The sequence below is a fragment of the Hyperolius riggenbachi genome, chromosome 3, assembly GCF_040937935.1.
Source record: "Hyperolius riggenbachi isolate aHypRig1 chromosome 3, aHypRig1.pri, whole genome shotgun sequence".
In the NCBI taxonomy this organism is placed as follows: Eukaryota; Metazoa; Chordata; class Amphibia; order Anura; family Hyperoliidae; genus Hyperolius; species Hyperolius riggenbachi.
The window spans coordinates 62966829-62983935 of NC_090648.1; the positions used below are offsets into that span (position 1 = coordinate 62966829).

A 17107-nucleotide genomic window follows, 5' to 3' on the forward strand; every position below is an offset into this window, starting at 1 on the left:
CTTTTGTATGTTCCAGTGCTGTCAGGACTTTTCTTATATTAGTTACTGCTGCTCTCCCTTTTATGAAACCCACCTGCTCTTTATCTATTAGCTTGGGCATTAAGTGAGCTAGCCTATCAGCCATTATTTTGGTCATTATCTTAATATCCTGATTTATCAAAGACACCGGCCTATATGAACCAGGTTCTTGTGGATTTTTCCCTTGCTTTAACAGCAGTTTAATATATGCCTCGTTTCCTGTATTTAGTAGTTTTTCTCCTTTCAGTGTTCTATTAAATACTGCCGCTAGTACTGGGGCCACTTCTGTTTGTAAAATTTTATAATATTCTCCTGGCAAACCATCCGGGCCCGGGGCCTTATGATTGGCCAGGGCCCGGATAGTCTGCTGGATTTCTCTCTCTGAAATAGGTGAATTTAGTTCGTCTAATTCTTCTTGAGTCAGTTTAGGAAGTTGAATTCTTCCTAATAGAGAGTCCATCCCTGAGCTATCTTCCCCTGGTGGAGCAGCATATAAGTCCCTATAGTAACGGGCAAAGGTTTCATTGACGTCATTGGGTTGATGTATTATTTTTCCGTCTACAGTTTTAAGAGAATGTATAGTGGTAGGTGTAAATTGTCCTTTAGCCATTAGAGCCAGTAGGCGGCCTGCTTTGCTCCCATGTTTATAGTATTTCAAATCCCTATAAGGCGTAAGGAGAGATTCCCTTTCTTTAAACCAATGGTCAGATTCAGCCTTCGTTTTTTGCCAGTGCACTTTGGCATCTTCAGCTGGATTGTTTCTATAATTTCTGTATGCCTGCCGTACCTTTGCTATCGCCTCCATATAGCGTTGATTTATTTGTTTTTTTTTGGTGGCAGTATATGCCATGATTCTCCACCGCAGGACCGCTTTGGATGTGTCCCAAAGGAGATGGGAGTCCCTGTTATGTTCCGCATTGTCCCCTCTGTATTCAAGCCACCACCCTTTTAAAAGAGTATGAAAGTCCTCGTCCCCATAGAGATGGGACGACAACCTCCAAATTATGTCGGTTCCTCTTTGAATCCTCTCATTCAGCTCCACAGACACCGGTGCGTGATCTGATATAACTATATCTGCTATTTCTGCCGTCATTACCCGAGTAGTAACCGAATCGTTCACAAAGATATAATCCAGTCGCGAGAAGGACCCGTGCACCGCCGAATAAAATGAATATTCTCGGTCATAAGGGTGCAAGAAACGCCAGGTGTCTGTCAGCTGTAGAGTGGTGCAAAAGGAAGCTAGATTGGTATTTTTAGCTTTATCCTGTCGGAGTGTTTTCCCTGAACCTCCCGATCGGTCCTCACTTAGTTGCATGACATCATTACAATCCCCTCCTACTATCAGTGATTGTGTGGAGTGTTTAGATAACTGCCACTGTAGGCCCTCCAGGAATTTGTTGTTGTCTGTGTTCGGACCGTATGCATTATACAATACTAACGATTCCCCTGCTAGGTGTAAATGAACGCCCAGCCATCTGCCAGCCTCATCACATTGGAGTAGATCTGCTTTCGCCCGTAGTGACTTATTAATCAATGTAATAACTCCTGCTTTTCTTTCTACCGCTGGTGAGCCGAAGCAATAAGCCACCCAGCTTTTCTGTAGGAATTTAAATTCCTCCGCCCTTAGGTGTGTTTCTTGTAGCATGGCAACATCCGCCTTCAATTTTTTTAGATGGCGTAGAACCCGTGAACGTTTATTTGGGGAACGTAAACCCTTTACGTTCCATGTTACTATTTTGAAAGTCATGTTACTCCTCTCACGTGGTTTAGTGGCAGATGTCTGGGCTCTTTATCGACATATGGAAGCTGTTTCAGAGTATAGATCATATCAAGTGCAGAGAAAAACAATATATTACATACATGCAGCCTAGCTAGTTCCCAATCAGAGAGTGGTCCCTCCCCCCTTCCCCCCCCCTACCCCATGTCCGAACCAGTTATTGGGCACGGTCACCTCTCCCAGGAGTCCCAGGATGGACCAGATTAGCCCCATGGTCCAGGCTCTTACCCACTCAGACTTCGCTTCTTCCCTACATGGGTCACATTCCACCTTCATCCTTCTGTAAGGTAAGGCCTCCATGTGGCCTATGCACATCCGCATTGTTAACAGTTAACGAAAAGTAAACCATAGCAGCCTTTCAACCATAGGCAGAAAATATAAAACCAAGAGAGTAAATATGAAACCAGGAGAGCATATATAACAGGGATCCTTCCAACATGGAGGAGTTCCATTCCAGAATAATCACTCGCGGTCAGGGTGCCTCACCTCAGGTGCCCGAATCTCGTGGACTAGTTGGGGCGCTTTTCCGGTGCTGAGGGCTGCCATCAATGCCTGGTCTTTGAAGAAATCTCTCGGCGTCTTCAGGGCGTTTATAGATAAAAATCTCCCCATCTTTGCAAGTGATGCGCAGCGTTGCCGGATATAACAGGGCAAATCGGATGTTTCTAGTCACCAGCTCTGAGCACACGTGGTTGAAGGCTTGTCGTCTTTTCGTAACCGCCAGCGAGTAATCATTGAACACCATTATTCTCCTTTCTTCGTGCATGAGTGCTTCTTTGCGGGCCTTAAACGCCATTATCAGCTTCTGTTTATCTTTATAGTCTAAATAGCGTACCATAACCATGCGTGGTGGCCTTTTGTCCCCTTCTTTCCGTGCAGGGCCTACTCGGTGCGCTCTTTCCGCCTTACATGGGCCTTGTATCCCCAGCATCTCAGGCAAGGTTAATTCGCAGAAAGCGTCAATTTCTGCCATCTGGACTGTTTCCGCTAGCCCCACTATACGTAGGTTGTTGCGGCGGGATCTGTTCTCCAGATCCTCCAGCCGGTCATAGAGTGCTGCGTCGTTTCTGCGTGTTTCATCTAGCTGCCTGTTTGTGTCTTCCAGGTCTGCTTCTGCCCGCTGTAAGCGTTTCTCAGCCTCTTTTAGTCTGCTGCTGTGTTCCTGTAGTTGTTTATTGATAAGCCCCATAGATTTCCTTACTGCGCCCTCCACTATGGATTGCAGGTCTGGTGCGATCTGCTTAGCAACTTCTTTGGCCAGAGCTGTGAGGTCTGCGCCCCTCATACCTCTGAAACTTTCCTCCTCCACGCTATCCGTCTCCCAGGTGCGGGTTGGTGAGGGTTCCTCTTGCCGCTGAGAGGCCGAGCGAGATTTCCCCGCCGCCATCTTGGATCTGGGGAGCTTCGGTGTGTCTTGCTCCCTGCGTGCTGCCCGAGTGAGGTAGCGGTCCATTCGTTCCCTCCCTGGCTTAGGAGTATCTGCCGGAGTCTGTTCGGCGATTTCGCCGGGTTTATTTGCGGCTGCTATGTGGAGTTTTGGACGGCTGGCCGGGAGCGCCTGTTCACCACCGTCCGTCCATGCAGGCGCCGGAACCGGAAGTCAAGCCTTTTAAACAAGAAATTATTTTACAGTATAATCAAAGTCAATTACCAATTGGCATTTGATGGACCCAAGAGTGGTGCAACTCAATAGGGACTATTAAGTGAGTCCATTCATTATTGTTGCAGGGTGAAGCCAAAAAACAGCTCACCCTGCTCCTTGCACAAACTCTAGGCCCACGCTGATTACTATTCCCCCGTCGAGTTGTAGCAATTCGGGGGGGACACAATTCGTGCACCGGCTATTGCCAGTGGCCGTATTACCCTTTTTTTTTACTCCCTTTTATTGGGGCGGCAATCAGCTGCCTCACCATAAGTACATACATTTAGTGATTTGACATTAAAATAATGTCGTACCCATTTACTTGGTATGATCCTCCCACACTGGGGGTACCCTTCTGTGTCTGGATGTGTGTGTGCCCGTGCCTTGTCTGTTGTACAGCTTGCGGTGCCTCCTGACGTGCTGAGCACGAACACGGTAAATCCAGCGCTGGAGACTTGGGCGCAGCAGCGCAGGAGACTTGGGCGCAGCAGCGCAGGAGACTTGGGCGCAGCCGGCGCCACCATAGGCCGTAATAGGAACTACGGCTATCGCAGGCACAGAGAATAACTTCAGCGCCGTCAGAAGACGGACCTGAAGTTGCTTTTAAAACAATAATTCGGATTCCAGCGATTGCTGGAAGCCGAATTATTTCATTCCCCCACTATCCATGTCGGCCTGGAGGGGGAATAGTAATTAACACGGCCGGGACTTGTGCAGCAGCAGGATCAGCCATATACCGGCTGTATCCTGCTCCCAAGTCTCCGGCGCCGTTCTCTATCGTACGCGCTGAGCACTCCTCACATACAGGACCCCACTGACTATGCAGGCAAGCGATGGACTCAGGAGCAGGTGGGGTTGTGGCTGGACTTCTACAGTAAGAGATCAAACAAAAATCAAACTCTAAAAATTAAACGGAGTATCAATTATTTTCTGTAAAAGAACAAATAGAAAAAAAATCAAGATATTTAAAGTGTACCTGTGACTTTAAAAAGTGAAGACGATAGATACTTACCTTAATAGACTAACGTGCGCCTGTAACGTCTCACTGTGAAAGCAGCCTTAAGGAACCAGAGGTGAGAGACACGGAGGCTGCCAGATTTATTGCAATGTGCACTGTTTAAAAGGAAATAAAATTTCAGCCTCAGTGGGCTCTATTCACGTTACTTTTATCACTCATTACTAATTCTGTATTTTGTATCATTTTTGTATTTTGTCACTAATTATGTATCTTGCATATTGGTGTACACAATTGTCTGTATAATTATGTACCCCATGTTCGTTTCTTACTTTGTACAGTGCCACGGAATATGTTGGCGCTTTATAAATCAATAATAATAATAGAGCCCAATATTCTCACCTTGAGTTCACTAATTAATGTGCGCTCAAAGAGTTTTGTTCACAGAATTATCTAATAATCATTTTCTAAGAACAATGTTCACCTTCCTTAAAGGGAAGGTTCAAGCAAAATAAAAAAATGAGTTTCACTTACCTGGGGCTTCTACCAGCCCCATGCAGCCATCCTGTGCCCTCGTAGTCACTCACTGCTGCTCCAGTCCCCCGCTGGCATCTTGCCGACCTCGGAGGTCGGCGGGACGCATTGCGTACATTTTTACGCATTCCCGCTAGTGCAGGAACATCAACACATACATTTTTACGCGTTACTGGTTTAATGCGTAAATTTTTACGCATTGAGCCAGTAACGCGTAAAAATGTATGTGTTAACCACTTCGGGACCACAGTCTTTTCGCCCCTTAAGGACCAGAGCCTTTTTCTCCATTCAGACCACTGCAGCTTTCACGGTTTATTGCTCGGTCATAAAACCTACCACCTAAATGAATTTTACCTCCTTTTCTTGTCACTAATACAGCTTTCTTTTGATGCTATTTGATTGCTGCTGCGAGTTTTACTTTTTATTATATTCATCAAAAAAGACATGAATTTTGTCAAAAAAATGACTTTTTTAACTTTCTGTGCTGACATTTTTCAAATAAAGTAAAATTTCCTATACATTTGAGCGCGAAAGTTATTCTGCTACATGTCTTTGATAAAAAAAAAAACATTCAGTGTATATTTATTGGATTGGGTAAAAGTTATAGCGTTTACAAACTATGGTGCCAAAAGTGAATTTTCCCATTTTCAAGCATCTCTGACTTTTCTGCGCACCTGTCATGTTTCATGAGGGGCTAAAATTCCAGGATAGTACAAATACCCCCCAAATGACCCCATTTTGGAAAGAAGACATCCCAAAGTATTCAGTGAGAGGCATGGTGAGTTCATAGAAGATTTTATTTTTTGTCACAAGTTAGCGGAAAATGACAGTTTGTGACAAAAAAAAAAAAAAAAAAAAGTTTCCATTTCTTCTAACTTGCGACAAAAAAAAATGAAATCTGCCACGGACTCACTATGCTCCTCTCTGAATACCTTGAAGTGTCTACTTTCCAGAATGGGGTCATTTGTGGGGTGTGTTTACTGTCCTGGCATTTGGGGGGTGCCTAATTGTAAGCACCCCTGTAAAGCCTAAAGATGCTCATTGGACTTTGGGCCCCTTAGCGCAGTTAGGCCGCAAAAAAGTGCCACACATGTGGTATTGCCGTACTCAGGAAAAGTAGTATAATGTGTTTTGGGGTGTATTTTTACACATACACATGCTGGGTGGGAGAAATATCTCCGTAAATGACAATTTTTTTATTTTTTTTACACACAATTGTCTATTTATAGAGATATTTCTCCCACTCAGCATGGGTATGTGGAAAAATACACCCCAAAACACATTATACTACTTCTCCTGAGTACGGCGATACCACATGTGTGGCACTTTTTTGCACCCTAACTGCGCTAAGGGGCCCAAAGTCCAATGAGTACCTTTAGGATTTCACAGGTCATTTTGAGAAATTTCGTTTCAAGACTACTCCTCACGGTTTAGGGCCCCTAAAATGCCAGGACAGTATAGGAACCCCACAAATTACCCCATTTTAGAAAGAAGACACCCCAAGGTATTCCGTTAGATGTATGGTGAGTTCATAGAAGATTTTTTTTTTTTGTCACAAGTTAGCGGAAATTGATTGTAATTGTTTTTTTTCACAAAGTGTCATTTTCCGCTAACTTGTGACAAAAAATAAAATCTTCTATGAACTCGCCATTCTCCTAACGGAATACCTTGGGGTGTCTTCTTTCTAAAATGGAGTCATTTGTGGGGTTCCTATACTGCCCTGGCATTTTAGGGGCCCTAAACCGTGAGGAGTAGTCTTGAAACCAAATGTGGCAAAATGACCTGTGAAATCCTAAAGGTACTCATTGGACTTTGGGCCCCTTAGCGCACTTAGGGTGCAAAAAAGTGCCACACATGTGGTACCGCCGTACTCAGGAGAAGTAGTATAATGTGTTTTGGGGTGTATTTTTACACATACCCATGCTGGGTGGGAGAAATATCTCTGTAAATGACAATTATTTGATTTTTTTTACACACAATTGTCCATTTACAGAGAGATTTCTCCCACCCAGCATGGGTATGTATAAAAATACACCCCAAAACACATTATACTACTTCTTCTGAGTACGGCGATACCACATGTGTGACACTTTTTTGCAACCTAGGTGCGCTAAGGGGCCTAACGTCCTATTCACAGGTCATTTTGAGGCATTTGGATTCTAGACTACTCCTCACGGTTTAGGGCCCCTAAAATGCCAGGGCAGTATAGGAACCCCACAAGTGACCCCATTTTAGAAAGAAGACACCCCAAGGTATTCTGTTAGGAGTATGGTGAGTTCATAGAAGATTTTTTTTTTGTCACAAGTTAGCGGAAAATGACACTTTGTGAAAAAAAAAACAATACATATCAATTTCCGCTAACTTGTGACAAAAAATAAAATCTTCTATGAACTCATCATACACCTAAAAGAATACCTTGGGGTGTCTTCTTTCTAAAATGGGGTCACTTGTGGGGTTCCTATACTGCCCTGGCATTTTAGGGGCCCTAAACCGTGAGGAGTAGTCTTGAACCCAAATGTCTCAAAATGACCTGTGAAATCCTAAAGGTACTCATTGGACTTTGGGCCCCTTAGCACAGTTAGGCTGCAAAAAAGTGTCACACATGTGGTATCGCCGTACTCAGAAGAAGTAGTATAATGTGTTTTGTGGTGTATTTTTACATATAACCATGCTGGGTGGGAGAAATATCTCTGTAAATGACACATTTTTGATTTTTTTTACACACAATTGTCCATTTACAGAGAGATTTCTCCCACCCAGCATGGGTATGTGTAAAAATACACCACAAAACACATTATACTACTTCTCCTGAGTATGGCGATACCACATGTGTGACACTTTTTTGCAGCCTAGGTGCGCTAAGGGGCCCAACGTCCTATTCACAGGTCATTTTGAGGCATTTGTTTTCTAGACTACTCCTCACGGTTTAGGGCCCCTAAAATGCCAGGGCAGTATAGGAACCCCACAAGTGACCCCATTTTAGAAAGAAGACACCCCAAGGTATTCCGTTAGGGGTATGGTGAGTTCATAGAAGATTTTATTTTTTCTCACAAGTTAGTGAAAAATGACACTTTGTGAAAAAAACAATAACAATCCAATTTCCGCTAACTTTTGACAAAAAATAAAATATTCTATGAACTCATCATACACCTAACAGAATACCTTGGGGTGTCTTCTTTCTAAAATGGGGTCACTTGTGGGGTTCCTATACTGCCCTGGCATTTTACGGGCCCAAAACTGTGAGTAGTCTGGAAACCAAATTTCTCAAAATGACTGTTCAGGGGTATAAGCATCTGCAAATTTTGATGACAGGTGGTCTATGAGGGGGCAAATTTTGTGGAATCGGTCATAAGCAGGGTGGCCTCTTAGATGACAGGATGTATTGGGCCTGATCTGATGGATAGGAGTGCTAGGGGGGTGACAGGAGGTGATTGATGGGTGTCTCAGGGGGCGGTTAGAGGGGAAAATAGATGCAATCAATGCACTGGGGAGGTGATCGGAAGGGGGTCTGAGGGGGATCTGAGGGTTTGGCCGAGTGATCAGGAGCCCACACGGGGCAAATTAGGGCCTGATCTGATGGGTAGGTGTGCTAGGGGGTGACAGGAGGTGATTGATGGGTGTCTCAAGGTGTGATTAGAGGGGGGAAATAGATGCAAGCAATGCACTGGCGAGGTGATCAGGGCTGGGGTCTGAGGGCGTTCTGAGGTGTGGGCGGGTGATTGGGTGCCCGCAAGGGGCAGATTAGGGTCTAATCTGATGGGTAACAGTGACAGGTGGTGATAGGGGGTGATTGATGGGTAATTAGTGGGTGTTTAGAGGAGAGAATAGATGTAAACAATGGATTTGGGAGGTGATCTGATGTCGGATCTGCGGGCGATCTATTGGTGTGGGTGGGTGATCAGATTGCCCGCAAGGGGCAGGTTAGGGGCTGATTGATGGGTGGCAGTGACAGGGGGTGATTGATGGGTGGCAGTGACAGGGGGTGATTGATGGGTGATTGACAGGTAATCAGTGGGTTATTACAGGGGAGAACAGATGTAAATATTGCACGGGCGAATTGATAAGGGGGGGGTCTGAGGGCAATCTGAGCGTGTGGGCAGGTGATTGGGTGCCCGCAAGGGGCAGATTAGGGTCTAATCTGATGGGTAACAGTGACAGGTGGTGATAGGGGGTGATTGATGGGTAATTAGTGGGTGTTTAGAGGAGAGAATAGATGTAAACAATGGATTTGGGAGGTGATCTGATGTCGGATCTGCGGGCGATCTATTGGTGTGGGTGGGTGATCAGATTGCCCGCAAGGGGCAGGTTAGGGGCTGATTGATGGGTGGCAGTGACAGGGGGTGATTGATGGGTGGCAGTGACAGGGGGTGATTGATGGGTGATTGACAGGTAATCAGTGGGTTATTACAGGGGAGAACAGATGTAAATATTGCACGGGCGAATTGATAAGGGGGGGGTCTGAGGGCAATCTGAGCGTGTGGGCAGGTGATTGGGTGCCCGCAAGGGGCAGATTAGGGTCTAATCTGATGGGTAACAGTGACAGGTGGTGATAGGGGGTGATTGATGGGTAATTAGTGGGTGTTTAGAGGAGAGAATAGATGTAAACAATGGATTTGGGAGGTGATCTGATGTCGGATCTGCGGGCGATCTATTGGTGTGGGGGGGTGATCAGATTGCCCGCAAGGGGCAGATCAGGGGCTGATTGATGGGTGGCAGTGACAGGGGGTGATTGACGGGTGATTGACAGGTGATTGACAGGTGATTGACAGGTGATTGACAGGTGATCAGGGGGGATAGATGCATACAGTACACGGGGGGGGGGGTCTGGGGGGGGTCTGGGGAGAATCTGAGGGGTGGGGGGGTGATCAGGAGGGAGTAGGGGGCAGATTAGGGACTTAAAAAAAAAATAGCGTTGACAGATAGTGACAGGGAGTGATTGATGGGTGATTAGGAGGGTGACTGGGTGCAAACAGTGGTCTGGGGGGTGGGCAGGGGGGGGTCTGAGGGGTGCTGTGGGCGATCAGGGGGCAGGGGGGGGGGAAATCAGTGTGCTTGGGTGCAGACTAGGGTGGCTGCAGCCTGCCCTGGTGGTCCCTCGGACACTGGGACCACCAGGGCAGGAGGCAGCCAGTATAATAGGCTTTGTATACATTACAAAGCCTATTATACACTGTTGCAGCGGCGATCCGGATGCCAGTAACCCGCCGGCGCTTCCGAACGGCCGGCGGGTTACGGCGAACGGGGGGCGGAGCCAGTCCCCGGCGGCTGATCGCGTCACGAATGACGCGATCGCCGCATAGCCACTCCCGCAGCCGCCCCCGCCGATGGGCGTATTGCGGTCGTTTGGGCCCAGACTTTGCCGCCGCCCATCGGCTGGGGGCGGTCGTTATGTGGTTAATGTTCCTGCACTAGCTGGAATGCGTAAAAATGTACGCAATGCGTCCCGCCGACCTCCGAGGTCGGCAAGCTGCCAGCGGGGGACTGGAGCAGCAGTTAGTGACTACGAGGGCACAGCGTGGCTGCATGGGGCTGGTAGAAGCCCCAGGTAAGTGAAACTCATTTTTTTATTTTGCTTGAACCTTCCCTTTAAATGAATAATGAAATGATATAGTGCCTTTTTTTTTTTTTCAAAATAGTGATTCATGCTCAAAGGAATGGGTAAAAAGTCATTCTGCCTCCAGTATTCTGTGTCTGACACATTTAAAATCCTAGTGGTTCTGGCTAATGATGAGCAAACTGAGTATTGGGTGACACACTTCCCTTGTGACTGTGGGTGCTGGTTTTACAGTATCCAAGTTTCACATGATCCACCATCAGAGTATCTCTCCTCCCCCACAACTACAGAAGAAACCATCCCCCCACCCTCTGTGCTGGGAGTCCCCTGCCTCCGAAATGGTGTGTGGGTGTGAGGAGGAAGGAAACAGCCGAGGCGGAAAGATTTGGTTCCGGCTGCAGCCGCCCACGCCTCTGTCCCTGTGTAAACTATTTTCGAGTTCAGGAAATATTTCACGTTTCTGCCAACCACTACACAGGGAATCATAATAATTAAATTGGACAGATTATACATTCAGTCTAGCAGTTTGCCAAATGCATGCATGCACACGCCTGTAATCTGTTCTTTGTTATAGTTTAGAAAAAGAAAAATACAAATATTTGAGTGGTCACATAAGGCCATGGCTTTACAGTATGACTCAAAGCTAAGGGCAATTCAATACAACTTGATGCAATTCATAGTTTTGGAAACTGCAATATAAAGTCATTGTTCTGGTGCTCAATGTGTTTAGGAGTTAACACCATTTCAAAATGTAGTACCAGCAGAAGTTGTACTCAACATTGATTGAACACTAATAGGGCTGCTCAAATCCAGATTCGGGAGACACCTGGATAGTTGCTATCCGGATATCTCCCAGTAAACCTGTGCGAGAGGGGGGGGGGGGGGGGGTCAAGCTTACCTGTCTGACGTCTTCTTCGTTCGTCCATGGCGCCTTCCACGATGTGTTCCACGCGGCGGTCACGTGACTACAAACACATCCTCCTTCTGGGTTGAAGGAGGAAGTGTTTGTAGTCACGTAACGCGTGTGGAGCGCATCGTGGGAGGCGCCATGGTCAGACGAAGAAGACGTCAGACAGGTAAGCTTGAACCCCCCTTACAGGTTTAATGGGAGATATCCGGATAGCAACTATCCGGGTGACTCCCGGATCCAGATTTGAGCAGCCCTAAACACTAAGGCAGGGGTCACACTTGTCTTTCAGTTTCTACACTTTTCAGAAAACTGAAAGACAAATGTGACCTCTACCTTATAACAGCTAATGTAATTTATAGAGAAAACTGACAAATTGCGCAAGATGTCAGTTTTTTTTCTGCGAGCGAAATCTACATGTGACCTAGCTCATTGATTAACATGAGTTCTCAGTTGAAAACAGATTTTCTGTGCAGAAAACGGGCACGAAAGCCGACAAGTGTGACCCCTGCCTAAGGCCTCGTTCACACTATACGCGCTGCTGTGCGCATTTCGGCAGCGCGTATGGTGTGCGATCAGCAAGAACATCAGAAGTGCATAGAGAGCACTTCTGACGTTCAGACTATGCGCATTGTGCAGCAGTGCGATGCGCTATTATCGCACTGCTGCATGAATTTTTGCCAAAGCGCATCGCTGATCCTATTCACTGTAATAAATGGGATCAGCAGCACAACGCATGGCAACGTGGATAGTGTGCGATCGGGTGTGCTTGCATGCCGAACGCACAGGTCATACGCGTTACCTAATGTGAACGAGGCCTTAGAAAAACACCTGATTTCAGGCAGAGGGGTGCCCTCTAATGATACAATCTTTTTTTTTGCCCAATCTTACCATTTCTATGTAATATAAGAGACTACCTAAATATCCAAGCAGAATATATTCACTCAGTTTTTACCTTTCTACTACATAGATTTGGTAAGATTGGACAAAAAGTTTGTATCATTAAAGCGGACCTGAACTTATGCTGGATTGATGGCTCATAGATAATTTCCGACAGGTCCTAACTGATTCCATCATTTTTCTGATTGATTTTCTCAAAGAAGTGAATGTAAGTCGATCGGAAAAATTATCAGAAAGTAAATCTGCCAAAAAAATTCATCATGTATTCCCAGCATTAGAACTCCCTCTCTGCTTTAACCCCCCTGGCGGTATTCCCGAGCTGAGCTTGGGCTGAGTGGCAGGAGCTCAGAGCAGTAAACCCGAGTACAGCTCGGGCTGCCTGAAACCGCCGCTTATGTCTATTTCCTGGGTCCCAAGCAGGACCTAGGCTTCTCCCTGACGGCAGCCAGGATCCCCATTACATCTGCTATTCCCGGTGGCCAATCAGTTATGGGGGGGTGAGGGGATTAAAAAAAAAAAAATCTGATTGGCCCAAAATTGCATTGTATTAGATACAAGGGGATTTGTATCCAATGCAATGTTGCCATTTGGTTACTGACTGCATCTGATCTAAGTTTCTTGTGTGAGTGTGATCTGCTGACTTTTCTGCCTGTTACCGATTTTTGCCTGGATTTTGACTATTCTCTCTGCCTTCTGCCTGCACCGATTTTTGCCTGGACTTTGATTGATTTACTGTTGCCGATTTTTGCCTGAATTTTGACTACTCTCTGCTTACCACCTGCACCAACCTCTGCCTGCCTATCATCTGCTATGGTGTCAGCCTCCAGAAGGCGTCTCACATCGGAAGCGCTGATGGAGTTTGAGGACAGCAATCTGCCGTCACTGGCGGACTCGAGTGACAGCGACACACCTGCTCATCTGTCATCTGACCCAGGTAGCGACAGTGACTCCATCACCACCGAGGTCAGTGATGTCCGCATTTGGTGCCCCATAGACCTTACTCCGGCTCAGCCAGTGCCCCCATGTTTCCCTTTTACTGGAGAGCCTGGCCTGAAGGTAGATTGTGAGCACAACCCCTTAGCTTACCTGCAGCTCTTTTTATCTGATGTGGTCATTGGCATTATAGTGGAGGAGACGAACCGTATTGCCACCCAACAACTGGCTGCTCCTCAGGGGTACTTTTCAAGGAGCAGGACATGGGAGCAAGTCACCAAACAGGACATTTGGCTCTTTTTCGGGCAAATTATTCTGCAGGGGGTGGTGGGGAAGCCCCTGCAGAAATGGTATTGGTTTAAGAACAAAATAATTGCTACCCCTTTTTTTGGAACTGTGATGTCCAAATATCAGTTTAGTTTGATTATGAAGTTTTTTCACTTCAGCAACAATGACACCTTTGAGGAGTCCACCCACCCTGCGCCGAAACTTTAAAAAATTTGGGAGGTGTATCAGCTCGTCTTTGACAACTTCCGGACCACTTATGTGGGACATAAGTTGTTGACTAGAGTCTGATGGCTTATAAGGGGAGGCTGAGTTGGGTCCAGTACATAGCATCTAAGTGGGCCTGCTATGGCATAAAATCGTACATGCTATCCGAATCGTCAACCGTTTACATTTGGAATACAATACTGTATACCGGCAAAGGCACCAAGTTCAACCCCAGGTTCAACAACTACGGAGTGGCGACATCCTCTGTGCTGTCTCTGGTTGAGCCTTTACTGAACAAAGGCTATTGTGCCACCACTGATAATTTTTACAGGTCCCCTGAACTTTTTGAGTTCCTCATTAGAGATATTGCGAACGGTTCCCGAACCGTTCGCCGGCGAACATCTCCGCATCTCTGGGCCTTGTACAACTTCTATTGGTCGCTATGACCCGGAGTAGTACGCCTGCGCTGGCCTGGCAGTGCGCGTCCTAGATCCTGTTGACGGGCATTTTCTGCGCATGTGCGTGACGACATGAGTGATGTCACGCTCATGCGCAGAGAGTGCCCGGCAACAGGAGCGCGATATAGGACGTGCACCGCCAGGCCAGCGCAGGCGTACTACTCTGGGTCATAGCGACCCGGAAGTAGTACAGGGCCCAGAGATTCGCCCGCCAAACGGTTCGGGCCATCTCTATTCCTCATACATAATAGGACTGATGCCTACGGCACCGTTAGGCCTAACAGGTGGGAAATGCCATCAGCGTTTGCCAAACAGAAGCTAAAAACTGGGGACTGGGGAACTGCCGCTTGACAAAAGGGGAAAATGCTGTCTCTCCGCTGGCGTGACAAAAAAGATGTCTGTCTCCTCAGCACAGTCCACAACACCTCAACTGTCACCGCCAGCACGAAAGGAGGAAAAGACATTCAAAAGCCTCAGGTCGTGGTGGACTATAATTTCGCGATGGGTGGTGTGGACAGAGCAGACTAGGCAATTACCCTGCAGTACGAAAACAGAAAAAGTACTACAAAAAGATTGTCCTCCATCTCCTGGAGCGAAGCTTGTGGAATGTGTACATCCTCTACATACAAGCAGCGCAGTGACAGGCCAGTAACTCACGCAGACTTTATCTGGAAGATGTGTGAGTGCATCTGCCTGAAATATCAGACCGCAACAGATGCCAGAGTGGGGCGCCGGTCCTCCAACCCAGAGCACCTCACTGGCCGTCACTTCATGGAGTATATTCCACCCACTCCTCAAAAAAATGCCCCAACCAGGACATGTGCTGTATGCTGCAGCAAGACTGACGAGAAGGGGGGAAAAGTCAGAAAAGAATCACGATTCTACTGCCCCAATTGTGATGTCGCCCCGTGTGCCATTCCCTGTTTTAAGATATAACACGCGTGGGAGGTGTATTAGGTATATATTGTACTGTATGTACATATTGTATTATAAGCTGGTGCCTTATTTGTACAGTTTTGCTATTTTTTTCAGTTTATTGATAAATTTAATTATTTCAACAGAGCTGTGAATAAAGTAAGATTCGATACTTATCCGGGGCTTCCTCCAGCCCCATAAGCAGCGCTGAGTCCCTCGCCGTCCTCCTGCGGTCTGCCATTTAGCCACAATCAGCCCCAGTAACAGGCTCAGTCGCGTCAGTTGGGGGTCTTCTGTGCATGCACGGGAGGTCTGCGCATGCACAGAAGGCACCGACTGACGCGACTGAGCCTGTTACCGGGGCTGATTGCGGCCGAACAGCAGACCGCGGGAGGACGGCGAGGGACTCGAATGTGCTTATGGGGCTGGAGGAAGCCCCGGGTAAGTATTGAACCTTACTATATTCACAGCTTTGGTACACTTTGAAGCACTGGTATGAGCGCTGCGTGCCCTAAAAGCTAAACCAGCCTGAGATCTTGGCATTTTTTCTTGAGACTCTTGTGGAAATGTTTTCATAGCTGTCCTTCCAGCTGTTTTGAACTGGGAGTAGAGGTTATAAATAGGTTTGGAAGGGGTTCGGAGAGTCTATGGCCCTGACACTTATGTTGAACAGCATTATTCAGGTAGCTAATCACGAACTGTTCTGTCATTTAATCCCATTCTCTAACCCCCACCCATATCCCCCAACCCCTCTAATGTCTCTGACATTCCAAAGAAACACACCAGCCCCTAACTCGTGGCTTTCAAAGCATTCCAAAACAGCCTGAACAGTTTCTAAATAATCGCATTCCAAAACTGTTTGAATGATAATGTTAGAGTCCAGGAACTGTTGACCTTACCACTGAGATAGAACCACCCCAGCGCAGAGTCTAAGTGACCACGGGTCTTCACCAACACTCCCCTAAAGGGAATGCCGGAACACCCCCCTAATGGGGATGCCGCGCTTCGCTGCCTAGTGCCCACCAGGTTGCGCTGAGAATAGCTCCACAGTGATTCAGAGAACAGGTGAATACTGATGGGTGTAGGGCTGATGATTGCAGGCGTAGTCCACAAGGCAGGTCCAGAGGTCGGGGCAGGCAGAAATCAAGGATGGTCGGGGTCACAAGCTGAGGTCAGGGCAGGCGGCAATCCAGGGTATCGGAATCACAAGCCAGAGGTCAGGGCGGGCAGATATCAAGCGGAGTCGAGGTCACAAGCCGGGTCACAACAGGGAATCAGATAATCAAGGTAGGTAATATACAGGAAACACTAGCCAAACTGCCAGAACTAGCAGCACTGCAGAGAAGGGCAGAGCTGCTTAAATACTAGTGGCCATTAGAACTCTGGCGCCAAAATCAACGCCTGCGCGTGCGCAGTGCACAATGCTCCGTGCACGCGCGCTCCCGCGCATGCGCCGTGCGCAGCGGCGTGTGCGCGCGCGCTACTTCGTGTATGCGCGCGCAGCGCCCGCGCCGTGCGCCATCTTGGATCTGAGAGGAACTACTAGGCCCAGCGTTCCTCCGCGCGTGCGTCTGGAAACCCCTGCCTGGGCAAGCTGAGAGTCCTTGGCCTGGTGAGTATAACATTGCCCCCCCCCTACGGGCAACCTCCGGGTGCCCCCAGGTCTAGGTTTCTGTGGGAATCTTTGATGAAACTGTTTTATCAATCTGGGAGCATGAACATTCTGGCCCGGTTCCCAAGAGTTCTCCTCCATCCCAAACCCCTTCCACTTAACCAAATACTGGATGGAATTTCTAACCCTTCTGCTATCAAGGATCTGTTCGACCTCAAATTCCTCCACTCCCTCAACCAGGATGGGAGCTGGAGGACAAGCAGTGCGTCCCGGAAAGTCACTAACCTCAACCTTCTTCAAGCAGGAGATGTGGAACACTGGATGGACCCGTAAGGATCTTGGTAAGGATAGTCTGAAGGCCACTGGATTAATCTGTTCCAGAACAAGAAAAGGCCCAATAAACTTTGGCC

At 47.3% G+C, this 17107-nt stretch overlaps 1 long non-coding RNA gene across 1 annotated transcript in view; it reads right to left on the minus strand.

Annotated features, from left to right (window-relative positions):
• Nucleotides 1–3855, minus strand: part of LOC137562657 (uncharacterized) — an 81310-nt gene extending 77455 nt beyond the window's left edge. The window contains exon 1 of the long non-coding RNA XR_011030158.1: nt 3752–3855. This is a non-coding gene — a long non-coding RNA (uncharacterized lncRNA). The remainder of the gene's footprint in view (nt 1–3751) is intronic.
• Between the last annotated feature and the right edge of the window lie 13252 nt (nt 3856–17107).